Source organism: Orcinus orca, chromosome 6, assembly GCF_937001465.1.
Source record: "Orcinus orca chromosome 6, mOrcOrc1.1, whole genome shotgun sequence".
Taxonomy (NCBI): Eukaryota; Metazoa; Chordata; class Mammalia; order Artiodactyla; family Delphinidae; genus Orcinus; species Orcinus orca.
In genome coordinates, this window is record NC_064564.1 from 58923006 (window position 1) to 58943848 (window position 20843).

General features: G+C 37.2%; 1 long non-coding RNA gene across 1 annotated transcript in view; it reads left to right on the forward strand.

The window, feature by feature from the left end:
* The first annotated feature begins 1985 nt into the window (after positions 1-1985).
* The window catches only part of LOC125964600 (uncharacterized), a 103554-nt gene continuing 84696 nt past the window's right edge, over positions 1986-20843 (forward strand). Inside the window, exon 1 of the long non-coding RNA XR_007477755.1 lies at positions 1986-2341. This is a non-coding gene — a long non-coding RNA (uncharacterized LOC125964600). The remainder of the gene's footprint in view (positions 2342-20843) is intronic.

Genomic DNA, 20843 nt, shown 5'->3' on the forward strand with positions numbered 1-20843 from the left:
TAAGTTCAGGGTTAATGTAGGTCACTGGCACATTGCTTCTGTCTGTTTGTCGTTTAAAGATGGGGAAGTCAGGGGGGGCATAGCAAGTTCTCCTATTTTCTTTGAATGGAGCCTAAATGCAAGCTAAGCTGTGGCTAGCTAATACACTCAGGTCACCTTTTCTTGAGTTGGTTCATATCTTAGAGAGCATTAGGTATCCTCCCCAACCATTGCTAAATAGGGGTATGGAAGGTGTAGCTATTACGGATACAACTGGTAAGTATATCACTACCAGTTCTGGGACCTGAATTATGTATAAATCATACAATGGAGCATAAGACTACAAGACTTCCATGCTTAATGCTATATGTGGTTCCTGTGAGCATTATGACTCTTACTCAGTAGCTAATCTCTTTCTCAATCATGAGAATCAGTTCATCCTCCTTTATCAGAAAGAAAATTTTAGCATGTAAGCCCCCCTTTCTGGGGGGAAAAAAAAAACCTTTTACTTTATGAAAAGGACACCAGCATGGTGACTCATTCTTTTATCTCACTTGGTTTACTGACTGGAGTGGGATATGCAATTGGATTTGTTTCTGGAATTTTACTCACATAAAAGAGTTTGGCTCTCTATTAATCAGGAGTTATAACTTGATGACTAAAAAAACCCAAACAAACAAAAACCTCTATAGGAATCAGTTCTGTGGTCTTTTCTTAGTTCAGTGCATCCATTCAAAAAGGATACTGCCTCCACCCACTGTATGATCTGGTTAAATTACCTAGTAATACAGCTGTTACCTCTTTCTTTGCGAAGTGGGAGGGTCGACCTTCTGCCTTCTGCCTTGGACCTGGTTGGAGATAGACAAGAATTAATTCTTTACTGAATTTTCCAACTTGGTGTGCTTTACAAAAAGGTGGTAAGATATAGTGGAAGAAGATGGGGATAGAATGCAAAATTGGTATCTCTTACCTAGGGCAGGAAAAGGTGAGGAGAAATGACAGACAAGTATTAGGGATGATTCTGAGTCAAGAGGGCACAGGAAAGGTTCTGGGATGCTCATCATTGGCTCTGTTTCATTTCTGTCTTTCTCACTCTCTTTTCCCCTACCCTCCTCCTTTCTTTCCACAATTATGTGAGTGTCTACTTTGAGTTAGGGGATTAATATGCAAAAACATTCTAGTAAATACCATTGCTTTAATTGAGAAAAGCTCCATGCTTGGGATAGTGTATCTTTATATCCATAGATGCTCAAATTTTCTTCTATTTTTTCTTCATTCCCTGTCCTTACCTCTGGATATCATTATTTTATAATATTTCATGATATCTGTAATCCCAAATATTAACTGGCTTTATCTATCTTCTGAAAGCTTTCACAGTCAGCTTCCATGTTGTTCATTGACTTTCACTTCTCTGGGTGAACTATTATTTTTCTGATTATTCATTTCCTAGAAAAGAGACTAACTCCCCCACTCTCAAGTATATTCTTTAAAGTCCATTCATTCCAAGCAATTCCTACATTTAGCATGGATTCCAATACAGTAAAAGCCAGTTGAATTCATTTAGCTAAAGATATATTTATTGTAACAAATAAAACATTTTAAATCTTCTGTTAGAAATAAGAAAACCCACACATCCTGTATTTAGAATAGGCGAAATGCTCTTACATGATTAAACCCAAGCACTCGTTGTTCTAAATTATGTAGCTATAACATCTATAACGTTTGGGAGAAGAAAAAAGTAGTGATTCCTATATTGGAGAGAGTATTTAGGAAAAAGTCAAGAATGAGGTCTAAAGAGGAAAAATGGTATATTTACTCAATTTTTTTCCAGTAATGCAACACAGAGTTCCCACTGAGCTTTGGAGGTAGTTTGGAGCATTAAAGGGAGTTTTAATCATTCATATTGCACCCTCCGGAGAGGTCATTTCTCATATATGACTGCCCAATCAATGAAGGTGCATATTCTGGACATCTGGGGCGAGCTTGATTTTTTTTTTTTTTCTTCTTTGCTTGCCTGAGAAGTTTCTAGACAGTATTAGCTATTGTGGATAAAAATGGAATTCTTCACTTCTGTAATATAGAGATATTTTCTCTGTGACTCTGACCTCTCAGATCTTTCCTTTATTGCTCCAAACCGCAGCCATAGATTTAGTTCTAAAGAGGTCTCCCTTTCCTGGCATTAGTATCTATGGGATGGATGACAGTGTGCTGTGACTTTTTATGCCAACAGGCCACTCTCTTCTCTGTACTATTGTAGATTTTTCTCTCAAGCGGTAGTGCAGCTTTGAAGACTCCTGGAGATCGTGGCAACATTTTTATCAGCTGCATCAACCAACAAGCATTGCTACCTCGAGGAAATAAGGTATGCATACAAATTTGAATTTCCTTATTTCCTATTGCAAGATTGAGAAAGGGAATTTTCTTGATTGAGTTAAAACATCAGGGGTTTCTGTGTATTTCAGTGTGAGATTCCTTGCTTTCCTGATATTTGGTTTTGCCATTGGTAGGAAGATAATCTTAGAATCTAAAATACTCCAAGTAACTTTTGCTTTGCTTATATGCCTCTAAAGTATCATTTTCACCATTCACTGTCCTTGGACAAGCCACAGAAACAGAGCCTCAGATAATCATTCAATACTGGGTGCTAATAATAATGGTTTTTTCATATAAAATCAAGATGATGATCAGATAATATTTTATGTGAAAATTGTAATGAGCTCTAACACTTAATGTAACTTTCTTTTAACCCTATCAGATGTACTCAAACTTTCAGTTTTCTCTACTGAGGATAGCTCCTCGAGATAGGGCTCAACCCAGGCTATTAGGTTTGGTTAGTAATTGCTAGGTTTTATGCTGAAATTTGTTCCTCTTTTTCTTCAAAAATTGGAGAAGCCTCTACTTACAACTTTATTCCACTTTAAAAAAATGATAACTAAATCTGTGGGATAAATGCCACAGGAGAGAATAAGTAAAGATTATTTTTTAAATCCCCTGAGGGCTCAAAAGATTAGAATTACTATGAATCCAACATTCCTTCCCTTACTGGCAGCAGTGGGGGGGAGAGAAGACAACAAGAACAACAGTGATGACATCGTTGACAACAAAACCAAAATGACATTATCATATAGGCATTGAAGACATATCTGAGAAAACTATATACCACTTTCTTGGATGGTTTCAAAATTTATGAACACTATATCAAGTGATAAAAAAAACTCACTTGTCCCTACAAAAACTATAATGTTGCCCTGAAAAGGGGGAAAAATGCTAAGTCTTTTGAGAGGAAAAAAAAAAAGTATAGTATATACTTAAAAAGAGAAACAGAGAGAGGAGGAAAGAAGGAAGGAAAAGAAAACAGACATGATACTTTCAATACATGGTAAAAGTTCTTTTCACTTTCTTCACCATATGTTAGCAGTCTTTGCTTCTCCTTCAGAACATTTGACACTTATAATTATCCAGTCACTTATAATTAATTGGAGTAATTTGTCCTTTGGCTTCCACACCAAAAGGTAAACTTCATGAGAGTATGGACTGTATTTGCTTACACATTGTACCATCTCTTTGCCACAGTGTGAAATATACATCTGGAGGATATCCAGTAAATATTTGTTGACGAAATCTGTCTGACTAATAGGGTTGTTTGGGAGCTCAAAAGAGATATGTACAAGAAAGTTCTTTGTAAACAGTAAACTAATGATAGCTTGATAACTTTATTGTATATGTGGGTAGGGATAGATGAAAAATGAAATAATGTTTTAAGGAAATGCTATCAAAATATATAGGTAAAACCCCAGTGTAAACATGAGAAGATATATTTCAAGATTCAGAAGTGTAGTATGATTTCAAGGTTAATAATAGTTTTCACTTTAAGACTATAAATTCAAAATGTATATTGCCCAGTGATGTTAATTATCTGCCTGTTTTACCTAATCCCTCAGTAGGTTAGCTGTTTTTCCTCTTTTACTTAGTCATGACACACTTAGCTAAAAATGAGCAAAAGTCTTACTACACGCCTGTGGAGAACAAGATTACTTTTAATGGATTGCTTCTTTTGAAATGGGAAATAGAGACATGAAGCAAAATCAGAAAAGAAACACTTTAGGACAAATTTAGGGTCGGCTTATCTCCCTGATTCATATACCTACATATGCATACCTAATGTGCATACTCATCAGAGAAGTAAATCAAGCTGACTATCTCACAGTATATCTTACGTCTATAATATTGGTCCAGAAATATTAATAGGATAAGTTTCTTCATGGTAGAAAACGTTTTACTTTGCTGCACTCAAAGACCGTTTACTTATTGTATCAAAACTGTAATGAAAACACCTGGGAACTTATTATGAGGGGGAAAATATGAAATCTGTTTTTTTCTTTTTATCTTAACTCTTTACAAATATTAAAATAGTTTTATACTGATAGTATTTGTTGCAACATTTCTCATTTTCTCTCAGACCGAGTCAAGAAGGTATTAGACACCAAGTAGAATAGAAACTCACCTCTATGTGGGAACTTTGGTGAAATGTTACATTTTTGGGTTGTTTACCAAACCAGCTTTGGTATTGCCGTTCAGATCAAGGAGACCTACTTCAGTGTCTATTTCTAGGCTATATTCCATAGTGTTCATTCTTGCCAGTGAGTTGTACCAAAAGCCAGCCAGTAGTGCAAGCCCTAGAATACGGCCCTCATTCTCAAGGATAGCAATAAGGGGAAAAGGTCATTTGTGTAAGCCAACTAATAAGTGGAAGTTGACTATACTCTGATTTGGAAGATTAATGTAGAATGAAAAAAGACCAATATCTTCTCTTCCAGTTGCCAGGGGCAACCACAGTCTTTTTTCTATACTTAGCTTTTATGTACAAAGTTATTCTACCAAAAAATGACATGTATTAACTAATGAGTTTTCCTAATTTTTATGCATGTACCAACATGGTTGAATCACAAAAACAAAACATGGAAAAAAGACCAAGGGAAAAAAAACAACAAAGAGACAAATCAATTTTTATTAAGTTCAAATGAGAAAAAAATGTAATACTTAAAAAAGCATACCTACTTTGTAAAACTACAAAGGAAAGTAACAGTTACCTCTAGTTGGGAGAGAGGGATTGGATCAGGAAGGGACTCCTGGGATGCTGTCAATCTTCAATTTCCTGACCTGCGTGTTGGTTACATGGGCTTTGGTATATAATCACTAATTAAACTACTCTAAATGTATGCTGTATGCATTTGTCTGTATGTGTGTTACTTCACATTAGAAAGTTTGATTGATTGTTAAATCAATCTAGAATTTTTGTTTAAACAAAATTTCATTAAATTTTTAATGAGTTAAAAATTTCACCACTCTTAAAAACGATAAGAAGTGACAAACTTCTGGTCAGTAAATGCAATCCATTTGACATAGGTAACTAACTACATAGAGACATATGTATGGTTGCACTTACACAGAGCTACAGGGTTTGGGGATTAGAAGAGGAACACACTCAGCCTGATGCTAATGGGTTGATGATTCCTCTGTTCCAAGTATCTACAGTATTCAGATCCATTGTTTTTGTTTGTTTTCCCCTCAGTTTTATTGAGATATAATTGACATAACTTTATAATGTTAAGGTGTATAACATAATGATTTGATCTCTGTAAATCCATTGATTTAGCTAGTGGCTAGAAAAGACTTGGACCTGTGTAACAGTTCAGACGTTTACAAATAAGGAGAATATACTGAGGAATAACGGTAGCAGAAAGGGAGAGGGAGAGAGACAGAAAGAAAGAGCATCTTTCTAAAATCAGTTTACCCTCGTACATTGGGCCTTGTGACCTGAAAATAAGTCGCCAACTTACATTTAGAAGTACGTGTTGATATTCCAGTGACTATGCTTCATTCATCTGTTGACCCAGCCTAACACACACACACACACACACACACACACACACACACACACACACACACACACACACACACACACAGAGAGAGAGAGAGAGAGAGAGAGAGAGAGATAGAGAGTTATATGTCATGTTTATTTATAGGAAACTCATTGGGAAAGGAGAGACAGGTAGTCTGGAGGTTAATAAATCCCGTGGGAAGCTAAAATTTAATTGATTTCCAATGTGGAGGCCCTTGCTCTGTATAATTTGGAGCTATAAATATTCATGGTTTTTAGTTACCTATTCATGTGTAAAGTTTTATGGAGGATAAACAATGCTTCACCTGTATATTCCAAGAGCATAATTGGTGTTACCCACTGACAGCCAGAGAATGTGAGCCAAAGCAAGCAGGTGATTTCTTTCCCGGCAAACTAGGGTATGTCACCACCAGGAATATTGTTAAACAAAATTTCAAATGAATCTCACTTAGCAGTTCATATCTTCCTAGTTCCCTTCTGTCCCACCATTACATACATCCATTAGATACCCAAACTTCTTTCTCCTAGTCTCCTTCAAAAGATTGCCAGTAATTTATCTCATAAGTCCCATTTCATATACTTTAAATTTATATGCTATTATCTGGTTAGAAAAACTAATTGTCAAGTAGCCAATAATTAACTTTCTCATTTCTCCTGCCTCAAGTTCCTTAGTTTCTGACTAGTGCACCTACCATTTGCTCTGCACTTATCTTAACCTCTTATCCCACGTATCCCACTTTATCTCAGAAAAATGCAGACAAGAGAAAAGTATTACAGATATGTTAACCTGACCTTCATCTAAATCTGGTAGGCAGCAGTTCTTAAACTATGTTCCACAGAGCATTAATATCCCGTGATAGATTAGTAGATATTCTCCAAATTAAAAACAAATATTCTTCAAAGTAAAATTAGTCATATGCACAGTGATATATTAAAATATAATTGATAAATAAAAATCTCCAGAAGCACCGATTAAAATCACTTAGGACTCCAGAGGTAAATGGACTATAGCTTCAAGAAACTGGAAAATTTTTATTTATCCTTCCTCTTATGATGATGCTTAGGTTGTCCCATTCCTGGCCATCGAGATCACAATGGTGGGTGCAACCTGTCCTTGGGGCAATCCTGGCTGGTTGTTCAATGCTGACCACTGGGTTTCATGTTGGGCTCTGGGTTATGGCTCAGTGGCCTTGCAGGTCTTCTGCTCTTTTGTCTGTATTCAGTGCATGCCTGGTTCACGACTGAATGCTCAGTAGACCCCTAAGTTTCCTTGACAGATTCATTATCCAGTTTACAGTGATTTTTAATTCTGATTTTAGGGTCTACATTACACATACACAAATTCACAAATATAATGAAATCCAAGTAAGATTCTGGACACATCATTTTTGACTCTTTATTCTTTTTATATTTCTAAAGGTGCTTTAAAGAACTACTGAATTGATATTATTGAAAATTGCTTTAAGAATCAGTTAAGTAATGTCTGCATATATACGTTACCTAAGAGGTTCATAACATGTCTTCGCTTTGGCTATTAGATATTTTTTCAATTAAAAGTCCAATGTTCTAAATAATTAGGCTTCTATACAAGTGAGGTGTATAAACTCTGCCCCACAAACCATATCCAGGACAGGTTTTCAGACAGGATTATAAGAAATTTCCTCTAGACAATATAATATTACTAAAAGGTCAAGATTTCTTTTCTAATTGTCTGAAGTTTCCACAACTTTGGGCCAAGACACACTCTCTAGATGAGTCCCTTGAAAAGCAAGAAAGGATGAAAAGCAAGAAAGATAAGACTATTTCTTTAATGTTTAACACTAGGAACAATACTATCCATTTCCATAGTGCTTTTTAATTTTCATAGTGCTATCCATATATAAAGAAGAGGTCTCTGCTTAATAGATGAGGAATCAGAGACAAGAACAATTAAGTAACTCAGTTACGATAACTCTCAATCTTGCCATCAGGGTTTGAAAACAGCCACTCTAATCCAAATTCCTAATTTTTAAAAATTCCAACAGCCAACTGACCAAGGCTGGGTACATTATATATGCCTGTGAGTTTTTAAATTAGAAGTGAGAAAGTCAGTCCTTTTCAAGTGGTAACTGCTTTCTATATGAGGCGCATGAACACACTGGTGGTCACTGTTCCCACATTGTAGAAAAATAAGGCTTGCAATGAAAGAATATACCAAGAGTAGACAGATGCAGAGGGTCCTGACAAACAGAAGATGCTTGCTTCGTGAGTTTCTAAGGTTGAGGTGCATGTCTTCTCTTTACCAAGTGAGCTGTTAATCTTGGTTGGATTATAAGAACCAATAAACTTTTCCTTTTACGTGAGATGGGTTTCTGTCCCTTGGGGTAAAATTTTTTGACCAATTCATACAGCTAGCCTGAAAAGTTGAAGAATTTTCATACCATTCTTGTCCACTGTTCAAATCAAGAGTCTGTATTTTCTTTGCTGAAAAGAGAAAATATATTCCTGATTTTTTTTTTTTTTTTTGTAATGACCTATATGACTTAGTTAGTAATTAGTTCAGGCCTACCCCGGGAATTAGTCAAAGGATGCATTTCCTCCTTTTCTGGCAAAATTTATCAATTGATGCGGTTCTTCACAGAACAATTCATGTGTCCAGTTTTCAGCTTAAACATTTTATAATGCTGAGAGTTCACAAGAAGAATGTATCACAAGATAAGGAATTACTTTCTCCCAAGTAAAAATCTTTAGTTAAAAAGAACAATCAGGTGGCTGCCAGAGAGGAGATATTGGGGACACGAGTGAAATAGATGAGAGAGATTAAGAGGTACAAACTTCCTGTTACAAAATAAGTGAGTCATGGGGATGAAATGTACAATGTGGGGAATTAGTCAATGATAATGTAACTTTTTTTTTTTTTCCTGCGGTACGCGGGCCTCTCACTGTTGTGGCCTCTCCCGTTGCGGAGCACAGGCTTCGGACGCGCAGCCTCAGTGGCCATGGCTCACGGGCCCAGCCGCTCCGCGGCATGTGGGATCTTCCCGGACCGGGGCACGAACCCGTGTCCCCTGCATTGGCAGGCGGACTCTCAACCACTGCGCCACCAGGGAAGCCCATAATATAACATCTTTATGTAGTGATGGATGGTAACTAGACTTATCCTGGTGTGATCATTTTGTAATATACAGAAATATAACATCATTATGTTGTGTACTAGGAACTAACACAGTGTTGTAGGTCAATTATACTTCAACAGAGAAACAAAGAAACTCGTAGAAAAGAGATCAGATACTTGGCTCCAGAGATGGGAGTTGTGGGGAAGGGGAATTGGATGAAGGTGGCTACAAGGTACAAACTTCCAGTTATAAGATGTACCTTATATAGGTTATATATGAAAGTTAAGACAGTAAATCCCGAGAGTTCTCATCACAAGGAAAAAAAATTTTCTTTTATTTTCTATCTATATGAGATGATGGATGTTCACTAAACTTATTGTGGTAATCATTTCATGATGTATGTTATTCAAATTATTATGCTGTACACCTTAAACTTATACAGTACTGTGTGTCAATTATATCTCAACAAAACTGGAAGAGAAAAAGTCTTTGAATTAAGAGCTAGATCACTGGGGAGGCTGATTTCATTCAATAATGATTCATCCAGCTCCTATCACATTTAGAGTATGCGTTGGGCTCCAGCCTGTGGAAACCGGAAGGGGACTGTTACACAAAGGAAGAGGAGTTTATATCTTTTTTTTTTAATCACAAACTTATCTCACAGTGTTTATCCAGGAAGAGGCACGACCAACCATCCTGGTAACCCTTCCCAGAATCATGACACTAAATTATTATCTTGTGAGGGGGACTGAGCGTGTACTTTGAGTCTTTCAGACACTAAGTGCCTATTTTCTCTGACTAAAGAAGCTTTGACTTTTCCCCCTCTGTCTCTTTTAACGGCTAACTATAATTTCTGTTAGATCTTGAACAGCTCAGGTCAGGAAATATATCTTTTGGACCACTTGAGTTGCTTCCTTTGCTCCTCCATTTTATCTGAGTTGGACGCCCTGCCTGTACTGCCCCAGTATCCAGTATAGACCTCCACAAAGTCACTTACCGTTGCTCTGTATGTCTGTTCACTGCATGGTGATGCTCTGAAAGACAGAGAGCATTTTCCATTTCTCTGTTTCTAGTACTAGCACATTGTTGGATCTCAATAAATGTTTGCTGGATAATTAAATAAAATGACAAAAACTCCTTTAAGAATTTATAGTGCGGGGGCTTCCCTGGTGGCATAGTGGTTAAGAATCCGCCTGCCAATTCAGAGGACACAGGTTGCAGCCCTGGTCCGGGAAGATCCCACATGCCGCAGAGCAACTAAGCCCATGGGCCACAACTCCTGAGCCTGTGCTCTAGAGCCCACAAACCACAGTTACTGAGCCTGTGTGCCACAACTACTGAAGCCCACACACCTAGAGCCCACGCTCCACAACAAGAGAAGCCCCTGCAATGAGAAGCCCGTGCACCGCAATGAAGAGTAGCCCCCCCTCGCCGCAGCTAGAGAAAGCCTGCAGGCAACAACAAAGAACCAACACAACCAAAAATAAATAAATACATTTATAAAAAAAAGAAAAGAATTCATAGTGCAGAAGTATCTCTCTTGTGTTCATATTCATCAGGAAATCTTCCTGGATATGTCTAACTTTATTAGAAAAGTCTGCAAAATATTATATAGCAAATTTATCTACCTATCTCTAAATTTAAAATAAATTTACTGTGTTGCTGAATTGCTTCTTGTGTTATCAATTTTGTGCAAACTGGAAATAATTTTTCCCTAAATTATAAAAACATAAGTCATATTCATGTTTTAAAAATAACACCATTGGGCTTCCCTGGTGGCGCAGTGGTTGAGAGTCCGCCTGCCGAGGCAGGGGACACGGGTTCGTGCCCCGGTCCAGAAAGATCCTGCATGCCGCGGAGCGGCTGGGCCCGTGAGCCATGGCCGCTGAGCCTGCGCGTCCGCAGCCTGTGCTCCGCAACGGGAGAGGCCACAACAGTGAGAGGCCCGCGTACCGCAAAAAAAAAATAAATAAATAACACCATTAAGCTATAATCACTGTAACCATTTTGGCTTTATTCTTTTAGCTGTTTACTCTTTCTTTGTGTATGTGTGTGTGTGTACCTTAATAACGATTATTATATGAAATACATATTGTTTAGACTACATGTGTGTGTTAGAGAAGATGTACTTACGAATTTTTATATGCCATTCTTCTTTTGCTCTGCATACCATTAAATACAGCTGCCCTAGTAAAAGGAAAACTTGAGATTTTCCTTAACTGTCCACAGGAGGGCATCAGAGTTCTCTTCATAAATCCAAACATTAGTGTTTTTCTCTGACATTTATGCTCTAGACTCTTAAAGCAGAAAGTTTCAGATCTGAAGATATGAGTATTCATAACATCTTTATTACGGTTGGTCCTCATATCTCCATTTTGATGCTAATTCTCAGTGTAGTTACATGGGTGAATAATCAGCACAGCACTAAGAGGAAGTATAAAACTTGGCCTGAGCAAGTTTGAATGGATGTGAGGTTTAAAGCATACTAAATGCCAGGAGAGGAAAATACAGTTTTCTGATGGCAGGGATACCAGTAGCTGACTTGATGATTGGATGTTTAACTGAGCATATAAATTCAGCTACAGATAGTGGCCAGGAGCAGCTGAATAATTCACATGAAGCAAGTTTGCATCAGAGTAAGTCAATAGCATGCATTGCTTTTTTAAAGTTATGCTTATTCTCAAGGAGACGATACCTAGTTTCCTCAGTATTCAAGGGCTGTACAAACATGGGTATAAATAGACACTTTCTCAGAACCTTGATCTCACCTTCCAAGGCGTACTCCAGATGTAAGAAATGGGGACAAAGATACTTTTTCCAAATTTCAGGTAGGAATAAAAAATGTCTAAATATCTGGATCCCAGGTCTCTTGTAGCTATAGTGCAGATCAGGTCCATGACCAGGCATTCAGGTAGCTGCTTTGCTTTTCCAGAAGGCTGTATGATACTGAGTGAAGCCATAAGTTGGGAATGTGTGAAAGTTGAGCTTTCATTCTGGATACTTTGCTAACTGCATATGTGATTCGAGGCAAGCATTTTAATTAACCTCTGTCTTAGTTGTTTTTTTCTCATTTTAAAAGTTAATAGGTGGAAACATACGGTCTTTAGGAAACCTTCAGCCTCTCATGTTTTATGAGTATATTTCTATTTTCATTAATGTTTCCAAAACTCAATGTTTTAATTAAAAAAAAATATTTTAGATTACAAGTAAGTGTATATGTAAGTCACTTGTTTTGAACTCAAAATCTTTTTCTAGGAATGTAATAATATATTTAGAGGTTACTGTTCCTAGTTAAAAGTCAGACACTAACAGGATAAAAGCAGGTGTTCAATAGTAGGAAACTGGAAGAATCCTTGACAAAAGGAGTTTCATCAATGGATGAAGAAGATCACCTGTGAAGGATAAATATGAGGTGAGGTTTGGAGAAATTCCATTGGTAAAGATTCTACCTCATAAGCAGCAATTTCTGAGCAGGAACAGCTCTTGGAATTCTGGGTTTTTTAAGGCAGAAGGAGAAATGAAGACATTTGCACAAATTAGATGTCACCATTGGTATACATAGTTGAATCTAAGCCACACTGTATAAAAGCACTATAATATTATTTTCTACATATCATATATTCCTAAAATAAAATATTCCATAGGAAGTGAATAATAAAAATCTGCTCAATTAAATCAAATTAAACCCCATTCAAACTGTATTGTCCATATGTTATGTGTAAGATATTTTGCAAGACTTGGGTTGCAAAGATGGTGTAGACCATCTATGCTTTTAAAAAGCTTACTTAAAACATTTAAAATATATAGCACAGTAATAATAGAAAAATAACAATGAATAATTTTAATGTAGATGAGAGTTGAGTAATTGAGTTATCTAAGACATTGGAGAATCATAGGATCTGATTTCTTTTTTTTTAATTGAAGTATAGTTGATTTACAATGTGTTTTGGGGATACAGCAAAGTGATTCAGTTATACATATATAAATATATATTCTTGAGAGAAATTGGTTCAAGATGGCAGAGTAGAAGGTTGTGTGCTCACTCCGTTCTGCGAGAGCACCGAAATCACAACTAACTGCTGAACAGTCATCTATAGGAAGACACTGGAACTCACCAAGAAAGATACCCCACATCCAAAGACAAAGGAGAAGCCACAATGAGATGGTAGGAGGGACGCAATCACAATAAGATCAAATCCCATAACTGCTGGTGGGTGACTCAGAAACTGGAGAACACTCATATTACAGAAGTCCACCCACTGGAGTGAAGGTTCTGATCCCCGTCAGGCTTCCCAACCTGAGGGTCTGGCAACTGGAGGAGGAATTCCTAGAGAATCAGACTGTGAAGGCTAGTGAGATTTGACTGAAGGACTTTCACAGAACTGGGGGAAACAGAGACTCCACTCCTGGAGGGCACACACAAAGTAGTGTGTGCATCAGGACCCAGGGGAAGGAGAAGTGACCCCATAGGAGACTGAACCAGACCTACCTGCTAGTGTTGGAGGGTTTCCTGCAGAGGCAGGGGGTGGCTGTGGCTCACCGTGGGGACAAGGACACTGGCAGCAGAAGTTCTGGGAAGTACTCCTTGGTGTGAGTCCTCCCAGAGTCCACCATTAGCCTCACCAAAGAGCAGGGTAAGCTACAGTGCTGGGTTGCCTCAGGCCAAACGACTAACAGGGAGGGAACCCAGCACCATCCATCAGCAGACAAGTGGATTAAAATTTTACTGAGCTCTGCCCACCAGAGCAATACCCAGTGCTACCCACCACTAGTCTCTCCCATCAGGAAGCTTGTAAAAGCCTTTTAGATAGCCTCATCCACCAGAGGGCAGACAGCAGAAGCAAGAAGAACTACAATCCTGCAGCCTGTGGAATGAAAACCACTTTCACAGAAAGACACACAAAGTGAAAAGGCAGTGGACTATGTACCAGATGAAGGAACAAGATAAAACCCCAGAAAAATAACTAAATGAACTGGAGATAGGCAACCTTCCAGAAAAAGAATTCAGAATAATGTTAGTGAAGGTGATCCAGGACCTCAGAAAAAGAATGGAGGCAAAGATTGAGAAGATGCAAGAAATGTTTAACAAAGACCTAGAAGAATTAAAGAACAAACAAACAGATGAACAATACAATAACTGAAATGAAAAACAGACTAGAAGGAATCAATAGCAGAATAACTGAGGCAGAAGAACGGATAAGTGACCTGGAAGACAGAACTGTGGAATTCACTACTGCAGAACAGAATAAAGAAAAAAAGAATGAAAAGAAATGAAAACAGCCTAAGAGACCTCTGCAACAACATTAAACACACCAATAATTGCATTATTGGTGTCGCAGAAGGAGACGAGAGAGAGAGAGAGGACCCAAGAAAATATTTGAAGAGATGATAGTCTAAAATTTCTCTAACATGGGAAAGGAAATAGCCACCCAAGTCCAGGTAGCACAGAGAGTCCCAGGCAGGATAAACCCAAGGAGAAACAAGCCAAGATACATAGTAATAAAATTGACAAAAATTAAAACAAAGAAAAATTATTAAAAGCAACAAGGGAAAAATGACAAATAACATACAAGGGAACACCCATAAGGTTAACAGCTGATTTCTCAGCAGAAACTCTACAAAGCAGAAGGGAGTGGCATGATATATGTAAAGTTATGAAAGGGAAGAACCTACAACCAAGATTATTCTACCTGGCAAAGATCTCATTCAGATTTGATGGAGAAATCAAAAGCTTTACAGACAAGCAAAAGCTAAGAGAATTCAGCACCACCAAAACAGCTCTACAACAAATGCTAAAGGAACTTCTCTAAGTGGGAAACACAAGAGAAGAAAAGGACCTACAGAAACAAACCCAAAACAATTTTAAAAATGGTAAAAGGAATATACATATCAATAATTACCATAAACATGAAAGGATTATATGCTCCAACCAAGAGACACAAACTCACTGAATGGATACAAAAGCAAGACCCATATATATGCTGTTTACAGGAGACCCACTTCAGACCTAGGGGCATGTGCCCTAGGTGAAAGTGAGGGGAAGGAAAAAGATATTACATGCAAGTGGAAATCAAAAGAAAGCTGGAGTAGCAATATTCATATCAGATAAAATAGACCCCTAAATAAAGTTTGTTACAAGAGACAAGGTAGGACGCTACATAATGATCAAGGGATCAATCCAAGAAGATATAACAATTCTAAGTATATACTCACCCAACATAGGAGCACCTCAATAAATAAGGCAAATGCTAACAGCTCTAAAAGAGGAAATTGACAGTAACACAATAATAGTGGGGGACTTTAACACCTCACTTACACCAATGGACAGATCATCCAAACAGAAAATTAATAAGGAAACACAAGCTTTAAATGACACAATAGACCAGATAGATTTAATTGAAATTTATAGGACATTTCATCCAAAAACAGCAGATTACACTTTCTACTCAAGTGCACACAGAATATTCTCCAGGATAGGTCACATCTTGGGTTACAAATCAAGCCTTGGTAAATTTAAGAAAATTGAAATCGTATCAAGCATCTTTTCCGACTGCAACACCATGAGATTGGAAATAAATTACATGGAAAAAACCGTAAAAAACACAAACACATGGAAGCTAAACAGCATGTTACTAAATAACCAAGAGATCACTGAAGAAATCAAAGAGAAAATCAAAAAATACCTAGAAACAAATGACAATGAAAACACGACAACCCAAAACCTATGCAGTGCAGCAAAAGCAGTTCTAAGAGGGAAGTTTATAGCAATACAATCCTATCTCAGAAAACAGCTTAACCTTACATGTGTAGCAATTAGAGGAAGAACAAAAAACCCCCCAAAGTTAGCAGAAGGAAAGAAATCATAAAGATAAGAGCAGGAATAAATGAAATAGAAACAAAGAAATCAATAGCAATGATCAAAAAAACTAAAAGCTGATAAACAAAACTGATAAACCTTTAGCCAGATTCTTCAAGAAAAAGAGGGAGTGGAAATGAAAAAGGAGACGTTACAGTGGACATCACAGAAATACAAAGCATCGTAAGGGACTACTACAAGCAACTCTATGCCAATAAAATGGACAACCTGGAAGAAATGGACAAATTCTTAGAAAGGTATAACCCTCTAAGACTGAACCAGGAAAAAATAGAAAATATAAGAAGAACAATCACAAGTAATGAAATGGAAACTGTGATTAAAAATCTTCCAACAAACAAAAGCCCAGGACCATATGGTTTCACAGGTGAACTCTATCAAATGTTTAGAGAAGAGCTAACACCCATCCTTCTCAAACTCTTCCCAAAAATTGCAGAGTAAGGAGCACTCCAAAACTCATTCTACAAGCCATCATCACCCTGATACCAAAACCAGACAGAGATACTACAAAAAAAGAAAATTACAGACCAGTATCACTGATAAATATAGATGCAAAAATCCTTAGCAAAAGACTAGCAAACAGAATCCAACAACACATTAAAAGGATCATACAACATGATCAAGTGGGATTTATCCCAGGGATGCAAGGATTCTTCAATATGTGCAAATCAATCAGTGTGATACACCATAGTAACAAATTAAAGAATAAAAACCATATGATCATCTCAATAGATTCAGAAAAAGCTTTTGACAAAATTCAACACCCATTTATGGTAAAAACTCTCCAGATGGTGGGCATAGAGGGAACCTCCCTTAACATAATGAAGGCCATATACAACAAACCCACAGCAAACATCATTCTCAATGGTGAAAAACTGAAAGTGTTTCCTCTAAGATAAGGAACAAGACAAGGATGTCCACTCTTGTCACTATTATTCAACATAGTATTGGAAGTCCTAGCCGTGGGAGTCAGAGAGGAAAAAGAAATAAAAGGAATACAAATTGGAAAAGAAGAAGTAAAACTGTCACTGTTTGCAGATGACATGATACTCTACATAGATAATCCATCCTAAAGATGCCACCAGAAAATTACTAGAGCTAATCAATGATTTTGGTAAAGTAGCAGGATACAAAATTAATGCACAGAATTCTCTTGCATTCCTACATGCTAACAATGAAAAATCAGAAAGAGAAATTAAGGAAACACTCCCATTCACCATTGCAACAAAAAGAATAGAATACCTAGGGATAAACCTACCTAAGGAGGTAAAAACCTTTACTCAGAAAACTATAAGACTCTGATGAAAGAAATCAAAGATGACACAAACAGATGGAGAGATATATCATGTTCATGGATTGGAAGACTCAATATTGTGAAAATGACTATACTACCCAAAACAATCTACAGATTCAATGCAATCCCTATCAAATTACCAATGGCAATTTTCATTGAACATCTTAAAATTTTTATGGAGACAAAAAAGACCCCGAATAGCCAAAGCAATCTTGAGAAAGAAAAATGGAGCTGGGGGAATCAGGCTCCCTGTCTTCAGACTATACTACAAAGCTACAGTAATCAATACAGTATGGTACTGGCACAAAAACAGAAATATAGATCAGTGGAACAGGATAGAAAGTCCAGAGATAAACGCACACACCAATGGTCACCTAATCTATGACAAAGGAGACAAGAAATTACAATGGAGAAAAGACAGTCTCTTCAATAAGTGGTGCTGGGAAAACTGGACAGCTACATGCAAAAGAATGAAATTAGAACACTCCATAACACCATACATAAAAATAAACTCAAAATGGATTAAAGACCTAAATGTAAGAGTGGACACTATAAAACTGTTAGAGGAAAACATAGGCAGAACACTCTATGACATAAATCACAGCAAGATCCTTTCTGACCCACCTCCTAGAGTGATGTAAATAAAAACAAAAATAAACTAATGGGACCTAATGAAACTTAAAAGCTTTTGCACAGCAAAGGAAACCATAAACAAGACAAAAAGACAACCTTCAGAATGGGAGAAAATATTTGCAAATGGAGCAACTGACAAAGGATTAATGTTCAAAAAATATGAACAGCTCATGCAGCTCAATATTAAAAAAACAACCCAGTCAAAAAATGAGCACAAAATCTAAATAGACGTTTCTCCAAAGAAGACATACAGATGGCCAAGAGACACATGAAAGGCTGCTCAGCATCACTATTTATTAGAGAAAAACAGATCAAAACTACAGTGAGGTGTCACCTTACACTGATTAGAATGGGCATCTTCAGAAAATCTACAAACGAATGCTGGAGAGGGTGTGGAGAAAAGGGAACCCTCTTGCACTGTTGGTGGGAATGTAAATTGATACAGCCACTATGGAGAACAGTATGGAGGTTCCTTAAAAAACTAAAAATAGAATTACCATATGACCCAGCAATCCCACTACTGGTCATATACCCTGAGAAAACCATAATTCAGAAAGACACATCCACCCCAATGTTCATTGCAGCACTATTTACAATAGCCAGGTCATTGAAGCAACCTAAATGCCCATCAACAGGTGAATGGATAAAGAAGATGTGGTACATATATACAATGGAATATTACTCAGCCATAAAAAGGAATGAAATTGGGTCATTTGCAGAGACGTGGTTGGTCCTAGAGACTGTCATACAGAGTGAAGTAAGTCAGAAAGAGGAAACAAATATCGTATATTGATGCATATATGTGGAATCTAGAAAAATGGTACAGATGAACCATTGGTACAGATGAACTGGTTTGCAAGGCAGAAATAGAGACACAGATGTAGAGAACAAACGTGTGGACACCTAGGGGGAAAGTTGGGAGGGGGATGGTAGTGGTGGGATGAATTGGGAGATTGGGATTGACATATATACACTAATATGTATAAAATAGATAATTTATAAGAACCTGTTGTATAAATAATAAATAAAGTAAAATAAAGTAAAATAAAATAAATATATATTCTTTTTTGTATTCTTTTTTTTCTTTTTGTGGTATGCGGGCCTCTCACTGTCGTGGCCTCCCCCGTTGCGGAGCACAGGCTCCGGACGCGCAGGCTCAGTGGCCATGGCTCATGGGCCCAGCCGCTCTGCGGCACGTGGGATCTTCCCGGACCAGGGCACAAACTTGTGTCTCCTGCATCGGCAGGCGGACTCTCAACCACTGCGCCACCAGGGAAGCCCTGTATTCTTTTTTATCATGGCTTATTACAGAATACTGAGTAGAGTTCCCTGTGCTATACAGTACAACCTTGTAGTTTATCTATCTTATACATAGTAGTTTGTATCTGCTTATCACAGACGTCTAATTTATCCCTCCTCACCTCTCTTTCCCCTTTGGTAATCATAAGTTCATTTTCTATGTGAGTCTGTTTCTGTTTTGTAAATAAGTTCATTTATTTGTATCGTATTTTAGATTCCACATATAAGTGATTTTATATGATCTTTGTCTGACTCACTTCACTTAGTATGATAATCTCTAAGTCCATCCGTGGTGGTGCAAATGGCATTATTTCATTCTTTTTTATGGCTGAGTAATATTCCATTGTGTGTGTGTGTTTGTGTATAAAACATCTTCTTCATATATATATATATATATATTTACAGACACAGTATATACACCACATGTATATACCACATCTTCTTTATCCATTCATCTACTGATGGACATTTAAGTTGCTTCTATGTCTTGGCTTTTGTAAATAGTGCTTCAATGAACATTGGGTTGCATGTATCTTTTTGAATTAAAGTTTTCTCCAGATACGTGCCCAGGCGTGGGTTGCAGGATCATACGTTAACTCTATCCGGATCTGATTTCTAAGTAGGAAGTTGACCATATGGTAGGGGGAGAAAAGTTTAAGAAGTGGCAGATTATAAAAAGCAGATATGGGTGAGCATCTTGAGTACTAGGAACTGTAAGTAATTTTCTAAGAGGGTGATGTTAAGAAAAAGAACTGGAAATTTTATTCTGATTAAGAAGGATCTGGTATGTTAAAGTGCATAGACTTTTTTGTGGTTAATGCAGCATCGTTGAAGGGTATTAAACGTGAAAGTCACAGTACTAGAATTTCCTTTAACAGAAATCTATCTGGAGCAGTGTGGCACGAGAAAGAGGAGATAGTCAGTAATCATCTAAGAGAGAGTGTGAGTGCTTGGACTAAGACAGTGGTAATGTTTGGAAAAGAAAGAGGAGATTCCAGAAATATTTAATTACAGAATTTAGTAATAGGAATTCAAGAAGTCTTAATTTTGAAAGAAAAAAATATTTTTTGAGTAAACTAGGTGAGGTATGCTTGCAGTTTACATGCAAATTGGGGTAAACGGTGACTTGCACAGGGTTTAAGTTTGCATTCACTCAGCTGCTAAATCAGTGAACAAGTAGTGCATTCACTCAGCTGCTGAATCAATGAACAAGTAGTGCAAAGGATACTCTTGAGCTCGAAGATAACATTGAGTAGATGCAACTTCCCCTAATTTTCATGAAGGTTTACCTAAAGTATAGTAATTTAATTCTATGGATTTAAAAATTTCAACAATCTCAAATGAATTTAAGAATCTAACAGTTAGAATACACCAGAATCCCAAGCTTGATGACTTTTGTATGAGTGACTGGAAGGAAAGAAGAAGTGAGTACTTAGTGACATAACACCTTAGCATATAAGGAAATTTTTGTTGAGCTAGGGCTACACACTTCTGTATTTGATTTCTCACTGAGTCATAAGCCTGTGGCAAGCCTACCTTGCCTACTATGTGGAGGAAAATGCAGTACCATATAAGGCATATTTTAATAAGCTTAGCTGGAGGCATTTTTCCATTATCAGGCAGAGAAAAAATAAACATGAAGCTTCTCTGTATAATTTCTCTGTAATCCCACATGTTCCACATTAGAGCACATCTAGTATGTAATAATATAGTTGTCATATATTAAACTTCCCTTCCTTTCTATGAAATATTTTGTGGCAGCATTGC